This window comes from Linepithema humile, chromosome 3, assembly GCF_040581485.1.
Source record: "Linepithema humile isolate Giens D197 chromosome 3, Lhum_UNIL_v1.0, whole genome shotgun sequence".
NCBI lineage: Eukaryota > Metazoa > Arthropoda > Insecta > Hymenoptera > Formicidae > Linepithema > Linepithema humile.
In genome coordinates, this window is record NC_090130.1 from 12548160 (window position 1) to 12562461 (window position 14302).

General features: G+C 27.0%; 1 long non-coding RNA gene across 4 annotated transcripts; it reads left to right on the forward strand.

Moving 5' to 3' along the window:
* Positions 1 to 2735: 2735 nt before the first annotated feature.
* LOC136998460 (uncharacterized) lies at positions 2736 to 12975 on the forward strand. 4 transcript variants are annotated; one of them, XR_010889038.1, is made up of 7 exons: positions 2736 to 9469; positions 9547 to 10026; positions 10458 to 10587; positions 10696 to 10931; positions 11353 to 12097; positions 12180 to 12277; positions 12626 to 12974. It is a non-coding gene; the product is annotated as an uncharacterized lncRNA (long non-coding RNA). The 4 variants fall into 4 exon arrangements; XR_010889037.1 differs by having other exon boundaries at positions 11353 to 11432; positions 11917 to 12277; XR_010889040.1 differs by having other exon boundaries at positions 11917 to 12277; positions 12626 to 12975.
* Positions 12976 to 14302: the final 1327 nt, after the last annotated feature.

The window sequence follows — 14302 nt, forward strand, 5'->3', positions numbered from 1 at the left end:
TCCATTTAAGATTTTGATGTTGACCTTGATCGGGCGTTTCAAGTTCATCCCAAGGTCAAATAAATATCATCTGCTAATAGATTTTTTATAACTCTACTTTTTTTGTTTGAAACATTTTTTCAGTAAATCAATATTTTCTGAGATAATTCTGAGACCGTTCCGGAATTTTTTGCCACATATATATATATATATATGGACATGTATATAATATAGATTGGATATCTACAAAGAAATCCATTAAATATTAACATATATGCAATGGATATCCACATAAATATCCATAGGATACTGCCCACACAGCACGAAAGTTTTCTACGAAAGTTTTATAGAAAGGTTACAAAAAAAGCTTTTAAAAAGGTTACTGATAGAAATGCAAAACATTACAAAAACCTTTCATGAAAACTTTTTCCCAAAACTTTAAAACACCTTACAAAAACATTTCCAAAAAATATTTATAAAAAAAAAAGAAAGAATACATGAAATATCATAAAAACATTTTAGAAACTATTCGAAAAATATTTTAGAAAACATTAAAAAATGGTTATTTGAAATATTTCATAATATATATTAAAAACCTTTCAGTAATATTTTCTAAAAAACTTAATAGAGAAATGTTATAACATCATTAAAAAAACCTGTTCAGAAAGCTTTCGAAAAATATTTTAAAATTATTCCAAAGAAAGCTTAATGAAAATATTTTTGAAAGGTTTATGTAATATTTATTAGAATGTTTTTTCCATAAATTCTATGTTTCTAAAAACTTTTTGAAAACATTACAGAAATATATCCAAATATATTTTAGAAAATATCATAGAAAGTTTTCTTGAAAAGGTTCTGGAAAGGTTATGAAAAGCTATCTGAAAGGTTTCTTTGAATAAATTTTAGCCCAAGTCAAAACAATTAGCTTATTCTTAAAACGTTAATGGGAACTGAATGAGCATAAAGCCTTTAATTATATTACAAACAATTGATTGTCTATCTTTTTTTCTATAAGAAAAATAAGCGTTTTTTTTTACAGCTCCCGAACAACATTCATTAATTATTTAATTATCAGCGTTTGTCTAACTAGTTTGTTTATACAATTTTTGTATAACTTTTTACGAGCAATCGAATGGGTTATTAAGCATAACGGTATGCGATAGTCATATTTTTTCACGTGTAGGCTTTTTGACCGATGCAAGAAATGTACGTGGCTATTTAGTTCCTAAGCCGGCCGAAAATGAACGTGCGTCACTAGCGTACGGCCTAGAGAAAGCGTCGTACGGCAAATGGCAGTGTGGCCTCTCTCAGGTTTCTCTCTGGTTGCATTAAATACTGTAAGTACATTACATTATAAATAGTGATTTTTACTGTGCTTTTAACCTTGCATGCTCTCAAAACTTTCTCCTGTGCATTCACAAATTTTTGTTTTCATGCATCGGTTCATACATCTAGCTTTGTTGTTTTTATTTATTATTTTGCATTGACTTATCTTTCTCTTATCTACAATCCTTTTCTTATTTCTTGCTTGTTATCTTTTCTCAATTCATATTTTATGATATTCAAATTTTAAATATTTGTTTCATATTTACAGTTTCTGCATCAATCGCATATAGCGTTATAACATCAAAATAGATTTCCATTTTTGCCTGAATTTGCTGCTTGCTATCTGTATCGGAAACTCTGTGTAAGTGTAATCTATATATACATATTATTTCATACATTAATTTAATTAACTTAAAAATTGTAATATTGGCTCAAATTATTCAAATAAATTATTAACAACAAGCTACAGAGCCCAAGCTGGATTTTCGTGCTTAATTTATTGATATATTATAACAAACAATGTTTAGGTCGATCTAGACGTTTCGACCATTGGTTGTGGTCATCTTCAGTAGTTAGTTCTTATAAAATTCGGAACATATTAATAAAATCTTCTTACATTCGTTACTTATAAAACTAATTTCGGATATTACAATAAATCTTCTTATTCGTTACTTTTAAAATTGTTTAGATGGACATCATCTCTTGAAAGTCATGCCCCTTCCAATAACAGCAATCTTTATATTATCAGGAAGGAAAACGATGATCGTGTTTTACATGATTATCGTTTTCCTTCCTGATAATATAAAGATTGCTGTTATTGGAAGGGGCATGACTTTCAAGAGATGATGTCCATCTAAACAATTTTAAAAGTAACGAATAAGAAGATTTATTGTAATATCCCGAAATTAGTTTTATAAGTAACGAATGTAAGAAGATTTTATTAATATGTTCCGAATTTTATAAGAACTAACTACTGAAGATGACCACAACCAATGGTCGAAACGTCTAGATCGACCTAAACATTGTTTGTTATAATATATCAATAAATTAAGCACGAAAATCCAGCATGGGCTCTGTAGCTTGTTGTTAATAATTTATTAATTTAATTATTAAACAAATATTATAAAGTAACTACTAAATTTAATTAGGTTTTGAAGTTTTCATGCATATATTTTATAGTTTTAATTTTTACAATACAAAAGTTAAATAATTATTAGAAAGAACTATTTTGTGATCTTTTAACATAATAAAATGTTTATATTTATAAATCTATTACATTTTAAATAAGTTACAAAGTCATTTTTCTTCTTTACTTTTCTAAAATTGATCACTTTTATCCAGTCTATTTATGAATGATAAATATAAAGTAAAATATGCATCTTTATATCTGGCTTTCAGTAAATGCTAAAGAAAAATTACAAAATAGAAAAATAATTTGTGTGTGTGTTATGTAGTTTTTCCTTCTCTCCACTTATTACATATTTTTCATTTTTTCTACAAAACATCATAGAAGTTTGACTCAAAGTTGTCAAAATATATACTAATTTTAGTAAATATCTAAAGTAAATTAGGTTTGGTTGGGTAGATGTGTGTGTTTGTGTGTGCATAGCAAGCATTTTTAACGTCTAAACTAGAATAATCTCTTAAATTAGGCCGATCAATTTATTCGCCGTATCTTTGCCAGATTATAATAAATTGTAAAGTGTAAGGCATACATTTTTACATTTTTTTTATTATTGTTAAAAAGCACTAAAGCATTTTTTTCTGGGCCTTTTCAAAAGCAAGAGCTCAAGACTAAAAGCGTTTCACTCGGAAAAAAGTACAACTTCGTTGTTTTTGCGACTAGAACGGTTATTAAAGGACTTTTTTCAACTACTTTTATCACTCTAAATCAGAATATGTAGTTATTTTTCAACAATTTTACATATTTCAAAAGTTATAAATAAATAATTATATATTGTCTTTTTTTGTTGCAAAAACAATTAGTTAATTTTTTCAACCACGTTAAATTGTTAAAAGGACTTATTTCTTTAATCACCCTTATGCCCGATTCCATCAACGTAGATTAACTTTAATCTCAGTTCAACTTACTCTTCATCTTTTTCTAGTTCTAAGAATTAGAAAAAGATAAAGAGTAAGTTGAACTGAGATTAAAGTTAATCTACATTGGTGGAATCGGGCATTAAAGTTTAAGCGAGTGAAAGATAAATTAACTAATTGATTCTGCAACATTTAAAACACAATAATTAATTATTTATTTATAACTTTTGAAATATGTAAAATTGTTGAAAAATAACTTTACATTCTGCTTTAGAGTGGTAGAAGTAGTCGAGAAAAGTGGTTTAATGACCGTTGTAAGTGCAAAAACATCAGAGTTACTGCACTTTTTCCCGAGTAAAACAGTTTTAGTCTCGAGCGCTCACTTTTGAAAAAGATCCGAATTTCAATGATCAAGAGTCAAACTGTTTCACTCAGGAAAAAGTGCAACAACTTTGTTGTTTTTGCACATACAACGGTCATTTAACCACTTTTCTCGACTAATTCTACCATTCTACATCAGAATGTAAAGTTATTTTTCAACAATTTTGCATATTTTAAAAGTTATAAATAAATAATCAATTAGTTTATTTTTTTTAACCATGTAATTGTTAAAAGTACTTTATTCTTTAATCACCCTTGACGTTTGAACGTATTAAGAAACTCTATCGAGAAAACTTTCATGAAAGGTTTTTGAATCATTTCAAAGAAAGCTTTATGAAAATATATTGCAAAGGTTTATAATATATTATTTCAAAGCCCCTAGAGAAAAACAGCGAATTCAATTCGACCCGATTTACCTGATACGAAGAGATTTTTAGGATCTATTTCGGGGCAGTTTCCGGAGCTTGCAAACTTGATTTCGAGATCGATTTCGTTGCAGTTTCGTATGCAATGTTGAATTCAACATAAATATATATGTAGACAATTTGAAAATGTGTATCAGCTCACTTATTTCATCGATTTTTTTGGTGTTCTGCAGCAATTGAAAAGTAGTTACTTTTATTGAGTAGTTTGAGTTTTTTTTTTAGTACACATTTTATTGGGTATTTTGTGCAACTTTTTTAAAATATACATTTTATTTATTAGTTTGAGAAATGGATGGATTTTGCAAGCATGTTCTTCTAGAAGGTTACTGTATAGTAAAAAAAGAAATCGTACAATAGTTTAATGATTTCATCTTAGAATGTTACAACTAATACCAATTTCAAAATTTCATCGGTTATTTTGTTGTTGTCTTGAGTAGACATTTTATTGAGTAGTTGTATAAGGCATGTTTTTTAAGCATGTCTTAACAATCTTAGTGTATAATCGAAGAAGAGCGATTGTAATATAGTATAATAATTTTATCTGCAGAATAGCTTTAAAATGCCAAGAAAAAGAAAAGCGAAAGATAATCCTATATCCGAAAGACATATTAGAAGATTAGCACGTCAACGTATGGAAGAAGATTTACGTGATATTGATACATTTTCAACTTCTAGTCAAGATAATGATTCTGAAAATGAAGAAGTACATACCACATTTTCAATGGAAATTGAAAATACGTCGGTTGTAGAAAATAAAAATATTAGTTCCAAATCGGCAGTAGAAGGTACCGTATCCGAACAATCGTCTATGCAAAGTGAAAATTTGCAACCACAAATTCAAAGTGGCACCCAATCTCCAATAATCAATGTTGTACCGCATATATGCTACATCGATTCAAATTATACATACGAAAGTGACAACTCTGACGTTCAACAATTAAACGCAGATGCTTCTGTCTTACATCATTCAGATGGTGAAAATAGTAATGATTTAGACGATGAGAGTGGTATCTCTGAGGATGACGTTTATCGTTATAGCGATAGTGACGCAGAAAGCATTCCTGACATCGAAAGTAATGACGATGAAGATGTGTATGACTTTTTTAATCTAGTGACAAAGGATGATAAGTTTCGAAAAGAAATTGCTGAATGGGCAATACATTTTCAAATAAAACATAACGCTATTGCTGCATTATTAATCATTCTAAAGAAATATACCGATACGGTTTTTCCCAAAGACTCTCGTACTTTATTAAAAACACCTAGAATGACAAATATTGTTAATATGGAAAATGGACAATACTGTCACTTGGGAGTTAAAAATTTTGTTCAAACAGTAATCGAATGTAGAATTTTACTCAAACACAAATTTGATAGCGTTAATCTTTCCGTTAATATTGATGGTGCTCCGATTACAGGAAGATCAAATGAAAAAGGTCTATGGCTAATTTTACTGAAAGATCTTTTTTTAAATATTGTACACCTTTCTGGAGTTTATTATGGTGAACACAAACCTGAAGATCAAAACAATCTGTTAAGATCGTTCGTAGAAGAAGCGAAACAACTTATAAATGATGGATTCTTGCATAATGGCAAAATGTACAAAGTCTTCATTAAAATTATCAATTGCGATGCTCCGGCTAAATCGTACGTTTTGTGCACAAAGTATCCCTCTGGCTATTTTAGCTGTAGTAAATGTGTTATTGAGGGTGATTACGAAAACTGTGTATGCTTTCCAGTGAAAACCTTTAAAAGTCTTTTGAAGCTATGTAACGATTTACTAAGATCTGATAATGATTTTCAAAATTTAAAGTATTTAGGCGATTATCAACGTGGATCTACAATTTTAAATGAATTGCCTAAAGTAGGCTTAGTTTCCAATGTAACTTTAGATTGTATGCACTTGGTTTATCTTGGTGTTATGAAACAGTTAATACGACATTGGATTGGTGATAAAGGCAGAAGGAGTAAAATGTATAAACTATCTGCAGAACAAATAGCATTAGTTTCAGAAAGGTTAGAAAATTTAAAGTATGTACTACCTTTCGAATTTAACAGACGCTCAAGATCATTAAAATATTATAAAATTTGGAAGGCCACTGAATTCAGACATTTTCTGATTTACTTTGGTCCGGTTGTATTGAAAGATATTTTGAAATCAAAAGTTTACGAACATTTTTTAAAATTACACACTGCGATTGTTATATTGTCAAATAAAGTGCTAATACAAAACATTGAAAATATTAAATTTGCTGAAAATTTATTACTTTATTTTGTTTACGATTTTCAAAAGATTTATGGTCGTGAAAATGTAACATATAATGTTCACAATTTGATACATTTAAGTAAGGATGTACAAAAGTTTGGTCCTCTCGATTTCTACAGCACCTTCCCATTTGAAAATTATATTTGCTCTTTAAAAAAATTTATTAGAAAAGGAGAGAAGCCATTGCAACAACTTGCAAGAAGAATTGGAGAGTATGAATTAGTTCATAATTTTAAAAAGTGCTTTGATAATAATGATATTCGATTTGAGAAACAATATTATAATGGAATGTTAACTACCGATCGTCAATACGAATCGCAGTTTAAAATGTTAATAACACCATCATGTAAAATAGATATTAGTGATGACAGAAATAATTGTGTGATTTTAAAAAATGGATCTATTGTTAATATTTTGAATATTGCTAAAAGTAATGATATTGTATACATCATAGGAAAAAAGTTAAAGAATAAAAACCAATTATTCACCACAGATGGTTTATCAAGCGATTCTTTGGGCATTAAAATTGTAAAAGAGTCTGAAAACTGTATTAAAAGTTGGTCTTTAGATTGCATAAATGCTAAAGTATTTAAAATTCCCTGTGCGGGAAATGTTTATGTAACCAATCCGTTAATTCATACATTCGAAACATTTGAAAAATAAATTGTATATTAAATAAAATATGTTATAAAATATGTAATAATATATATAAAAAATTTTGAACAATATATGACTTATATATTTAGTTGTACGTAGATGTTTCTGTGTCTATTATCTTATGCCGACAAAACTCATAAAACAGATGCAAATAAAAAAGGTTACAATGATTTCCCATGTAGAAATCGACTCATTTTGACCTAAAAATCCAGCCATTTTTGACTTAAAAATCGAACCTTTTTCAACCTAAAAATCAAGCACTTTCGACATCGTAATCGACTATTTCTCGACCTACAGATTAATTCTTTTTCGAATTAGAAATCGAAAGCCTTTGCCAAGCTAGAAATCAATTCATTTTGATCTAAAAATCTAGCCATTTTCAATCTACAAATCGGATCTTTTTCAACTTAGAAATCGAAATCTTTCGGCTTCGAAATCGATCCTTTTTTGACCTACAAATTAAGCTCGTTTGGCCTCAAAATCAAAACATGTTGTAGAAAGACATAAATATATTTCAGAAAATCTTAGAACAACCTTACGTAAAAAGACTCTGGAAAGATTACTAAAACATATCTGTAACTTTTCTTTTAATATATTTATACACCAATTAAAAACATTTTTTTAAAACGTGAGAAAATCATTAATAAAACATTTCCTAGCAGTTTTCATGAAAGATTTTTATTTGGTTTCAAAGAAAGTTTTAAAAAAATATCTTAAAAAGTTCTATGCAATATTTTTTTCTAAACAGTATTGCTATAAATTATCTTATACAAACAACTTTATTGATATGATATGATTTTCTATAAAAAAAATCAAATAATATTTTTATCGATGTATTTTTATTGTTTTAATGTGAAATATTGTTATCAACAATAATAAAATAAATTTATAAGTATTTCTGCATAAAGTGACTAGAAACAAGATAATAATGTTGACTTTTTTGACTCTGTTTTGCCTTTATTCATAATATTAGTTGCAGTACCTAATTATCATGTAATCGATGCGTTATGAAATTTTTTTTAATTTAAAAGATTAATCTAGTTAAAACAAATCGCATTAAAATTCTCTCAGTGAAGTTGTATATTTAATCTATTAAAAAATTTTAATATCCTACTCTACACTTTCCAATTAGTTGAAAGTCTGGTTAATAATAGTTACGATAAGTCAACTGATTTCGTCACTCAATTATTATTATAAATAAAACACGAACCAAATCTTACCCTGTGTAAATATATATAGGGCGTCCCATTTTAAATTACGCATTGATTCGTCTCATTATTCGTTGCATAAAAGTATTAAGGTAAAATTACCGAAAACTGAATATTTTATATGAAATTTTATATTTTATGACAAAATACTGCAAAATTCAAACTTTATAACTCGAAAAGTACTTAACAAAAATAAACTTTATTATAGTGTTTTGAAAAGCTCTTGCTATCAGCTATTAGATTCTGAAATCAAAAATATAGTGTTCCATTTAAAAAAATCAATGTGACCTTAATCTTACCTTAACGACATTACCCAAGATCAAATCAGTGATACCTTCTTATGTCCCCCTCCGATCCATACAACTTTTGTTTGAAACATTTTTCCATACCTATCATAGTTTTCGAGAAATCTTAATGCGTAATTTAAAATGAGACGCCCTGTATATACATATATAGAACCTAGACACAGCATGTAGTCACGTAAGTCACTTTTCATATTTCCTACATTTTTACATTAGAATTGTTAGGTTAAGTTAAATAAATGGTAGGTAACAATTTGAAAAACGGTGATATTTAGGTTATAAAAATTATATTTTAAACAAAACCTTTAAATTTAAAAAACTAATTTTTAAAGACCACTTTTGGGTTATAAATTTGTAACTAATAAAGTATATATCTAAAATTTTATTGTACTATCTATTTATATACACAAAAAGACAAAAAAAAATGTGCCGAGGTTTGCGAGATATGGGTGCGACACACATACACATACACACGCGCACGCACATTCGTACTTACACCCGTTTATTTTAATAATATTTTAATCCCTATAACATGAAAACATATTTCTATGATGTTTTTTTAATAAAAAAAATTACTACCACTAAGCTTATTCAAGGAAGCAAAAAAAATAATTTTTAGAGCATCGGAATGTCCAAATCAATGAAAAAATAGTGCTGAATTGTTTGTTTAATGTTTTAGATAATTAGCAATGAAGGAGTATGTTATTATTCACGATTCTTCTAATAAAAAGAAAGTGTATCCTTCTTTGTGGATTACAGAGGATTTGAAACATGTTCGAATTCCTCCAGAAGGATCTGTAAATTTAAAACAATCTAAAATAGATAAGATTATCCCTAAAAATGATTGGGAAAAAATTCCCATATTAAAAATTATCAAAGAAAATGGTAATTTTTGAAATACATAATAAATATATAATTATTAAAGTAGGTATAAATTATTAATATAATTAATATAATTGTAGATAGTTACATAGAAGCTACTGAATTTTTGAATATTGATGGTATTTCTGAGTTAAGTGATGCAAATGATGCAATAAAATTAAAAACAAGTAGAGCTAAAAGAAAGAGTAAATCTATGAAAGATTATGTACAAGAACCATTGACAAAAAAAAGTAAGGTCGATAAAACATCTGCATCAAAATCTTTCAAAGATACTGATAAAAGTGATGAAAATGTAAATCAGAAAAACTCATACGTACCACCTACACTTAACGTAAACAATATGACAAGAGAAAGTAAGACGCAATGTGATAAAATTGACTTTAGTATTGATCATGATGATAGTGATGAGTATAACTCACGCGAACATTCTGATGATAACAGCATTACTTCAGGTGAGATCGAAATGGAATTGCCAAGATACAAATCATCAGATGTTAATTCATCGTACAATAAATTACTTACGGCGTCTGATAAAAGAAGTCTCGCAAGTACTATAGAATGTAAGTAGTCCATAAAATATGTAGTGATAAAATTATTTTGATTTGAAAATATTGCTAAAACTTTACTTGCATGAATAAAGCTACGTTTCATCGAATTATTACACCGTAAAAAGTACCAAGGGAGAATTATTACCGAGAGCGTTAAACTTTCGCGTTACATCGTTTGTAATTGTTAGCTTCCCTCGCATTCGTATTAATTATAAGATCGTAAAATTGAAACTTACGTTCAACGATGTTAAATCACGTGTTGCATATAAAGATAATATAACACTGTATGTGAGAAAGTACAGTAATACATTTAATACATTTTTCATATCGTTCAACGCAAGTTACAAGATTATCAGCCTTAAATGATGTAGGCGGTTTCAATCGGTACTTTTTACGGTGTACAAGACAATTTTCAACTAACTTATATTGCATATTTTTTTAAGCTGGTCCATCCATTGATTCGGATGATGGAATGTCGGGTCAAAAAATTTTACAAAAGCCTGAAAGTGTTAGAGTCAAAAATTGTTGAACCTACTAATTCACAGTTATTAGAAGTATTACGTAATATATCAAGTAATAATATATTAACAGTTGTAGTATTATAATAATAATAATATAGTACAAAATTGATAACATTTTTTACAAAACTATATAATGTAAAAAATTTTTTTTTCTTTTTAGAAAAGCAAACAAAACTATTAAAAAATCTACATCAGTTGTCGTTGAAACAAGAAAACACTGACAAATTAATAAAATCACTTAAGGTGTCAAATGAAATGAGAGCTACGTCAAATACTCCAATTTCTTCAGTTACACAGCAAAAATTATGTGAGGAATATTTTCCTATTGGTGATCCTAACAAGACCATACAAAAACTAGAGCAAAAATTGATGCGTAAGAATTTCACTTTAAATGTGGTAAGTACAGACTTTTTCTAAAAACACTATAATTCAATTCTTCAAAACCTCAAAACATATGTTTTTTAACTTATATCTTTTTTTTCGAAACCCAAAAAATATACTATCACAAAAGCTTTTTCTAGGAGGAAACAATAATGTTAAAAAAATAGTACACAATATTATGTGATAGGTACAGTCAGCGGCGATTAATTCTGTCACCCCCCCCGTTTGAAAATATTTTGTGCGCGAACGAAATGTGACAACAGCGCGTATGCGATCAGCCGTGATTTGAACACACCCACTGCTCAAACTACAGCTTATCCCATACGCGCTGTTGCCACATTTTGTTCGCGCGCAAAATATTTTCAAACGGGGGGTGACAGAATTAATCGCCGCTGACTGTACATAGAATAATTATAAAATTACATTTTCCATATAGGTGTGTCTTGTACTAAATGTGAATTGCACAATACCAATATACCTGTGTATACAAACCTGTGTATACAAACATGCATATAGGTAATTAAAAAAAGTGGTGCAAGAATGCTATAATATCTTGATGCTTTACTAATCTTTGTACAATTACATTACAATTATATTGAACGAAATTGATGCATCTTTCCATTTCGCTACTGCCACCGCTTTCACACTTTATCATATGCATGCTTATCTTGTATGATGCGATTTCTCTTATTTTATATACATTTGAAAAAAATGTCTATGCAAAACTTTCACTATCCTGTTAAAATTATTTATATATGATACACATAATTTTTAAGTAAAAATTGCTATTGCAAATATTATGTTCTACTTACGAACAAAAGTCACGTTTAAAATCATAAATATGCGCGTAAATAAAATAATTCATCGATATGTTTTAGATGTTTGGATTTTACCTTTTATGGTATTTTAAATGGTTGATTGGTTTCATTAAATAATATAAAGCTTACAAATTTTAATTTTTATATAGAAAATACTAAGTTTGTATATAACTATTTTTCAGATTGATTATATGAAAAGTATTGGAGGAAATAATGAGGGTAATTTTATTAGCAACATTTTCCAAAGAACCATACTAGATAGTGCGTTAAAAAATTACAGCTTTGTTGGTCAAAAGATTAATCAGGAAACTAAAATAAAGAATGAAAGTTTTAAGGAGTTATCTTTTTGTAAATGCATGTTTGGTACGAATTGAATATATATAATTGGGCATTGTAAGAATAAGAGGTACCATAACATTAAATTTAAATTTAAAATTTTTTTTAGAGGCAGCTAAACAATTATTTCCGGCAATCACTGAAGAAGCCATAAAAAAAAATATCTAGTTATCTGGACTCAAAACAAACTCGTTTGAAACGTGTAGGGTAAGTTAATAATAATTTTCCACGTATTTATAGAAAATCGTTCCAAACTTATCAATTAGTAAATAACTTTTAAAGTTAACAAAAAAGTCTAAAGAATCATCTTTTTATACAAAGTATAACATCTCTAAACTATTGAAATTTTTCAAACTTAAAAGGGATTCTCAGTATTTTAATCGCCGATAAAAGTGTATTATTACTTAGAAATTTGTTTAAAATAAATATAAATTAAATATTTTGACATTAAGATTGATGATAAATTTGAATCGCGGTAGTAATTTTAAAATAATAAATTAAATTCAAATTTGAATTAAAATTCATAATAAATTACACAAAAAAATTTCTTTACAGCACGCCGTCAAGAAAGGCATTTACTCCCCTTCAACTCTCGTCATTAGCAGATGAAGATAGCGAATAATATTATACGAAGTATTATTTATATAATTTATATTAGTATGTAAGAAGATAAGACTTTATGGATTTTAAAATTAAACTTTTATAATTTAAGAGTAACGTTGTCGAATTAGAAAAATGATATATCATAATATTGAAAGGTTTTGTTTTTAAAAAAAATTGTCTTTACTATTTTATTCAGCTAATGTTTAAAGTACTATTATGTAAAGTATTAATGATGCATATTTTTTATAATTATATAATGTACTAATGATTTTGCCATAGTTATGTAGTAAAAATGTAATTCTAATAGAAACTGAAATTATAATTAATATTTGTGTTTTGTATTCGTTTTATAATAAAAAATAAAAAAAATTATTGGAAAGTCTCATTTTTTAAAGAGTTGTTTTCTTCGCATTAACAGAGGAATGCAAAATCAACGTAAAAATCATTTATAGAAACATTTTTTGATAGGTTTCTGAAAAGATTTATAAAACATTTTAAAAAATGATGAAAGTGTGGTTTTTAAAACATTCTCAATTACATTTTTGGAAGCATTTCCAAACTGAATATTTCTTTAAATATATACCATATAAACTTAATCATATAATTTAAAAATATTTATCAATATAGGTTTCTACAATATTTTTAGATACTTTATGATGCATTCTAAAACGGTTATCTTCTCATATGTTAAAAACGTAAACCTCAAATTTTTTATTAGTGAGGTGGTATAAAAAAATTAAAATGTTTGGAAGCAAATTAAATCGACTTTTTTTTATAAAATAATGTATAAAAATATTTATAACAAACAAAACTATTCTATTATTAGCTTTCATAAAAAGATGTAAAATCTAAAAAAATTATATATATTACTTATAAATATTAACAAGAAAACATTTGAATATCGGTACAATATTTTTTGATAAATAGTAATTACAGAAATATTTATAAGATTCCAGTAACAATTTATAAAATAGTTTAAAAATCATTTTTAAAACGTGTCCAGCTATTTGCTTTTACGAGCTACTTTTAAAACAGTTTTCTTAAATAATACTATATATTTAAAAAAAATGTTTTTTAAACATTTACTGAAAGGTTTATAAAAGAATTTTGGAAGCATTACTGATAGATTAAAAACCGAACATATAATTATTTTAAAAACATTTTTTGAAAGGTTTTTTAAACAATTTATAACATACTTATAAAAATGTTTAAAGAATGGTTTTTAGAATGTTTCCAGATATTTTTTTGAAAGCTTTTACAAACTGCTTGTATAAATCTTTTTTAAAATGTTTCTATACACTTTGAAAAAACGTCTTTGAAACATTTATTGAAAGGTTTATAAAAGATTTTGGGAAACATTACTAATGGATTAAAAAACGGACATATAATCATTTTAAAAACATTTTTTGAAAGGTTTTTCAAACAATTTATAACATACTTATAAAAATGTTTAAAGAATGGTTTTTAGAACGTTTCCAGATATTTTTTTAAAAGCTTTTACATACTGCTTTAAAAAAAGGTTTTTTTAAATGTTTCTGTACACTTTGAAGGAATGTTTTTAAAATGTTTATGGAAAGGTTTATAAAAGATTTTTGAAAACATTACTGATAGATTCAAAAACGGACATTT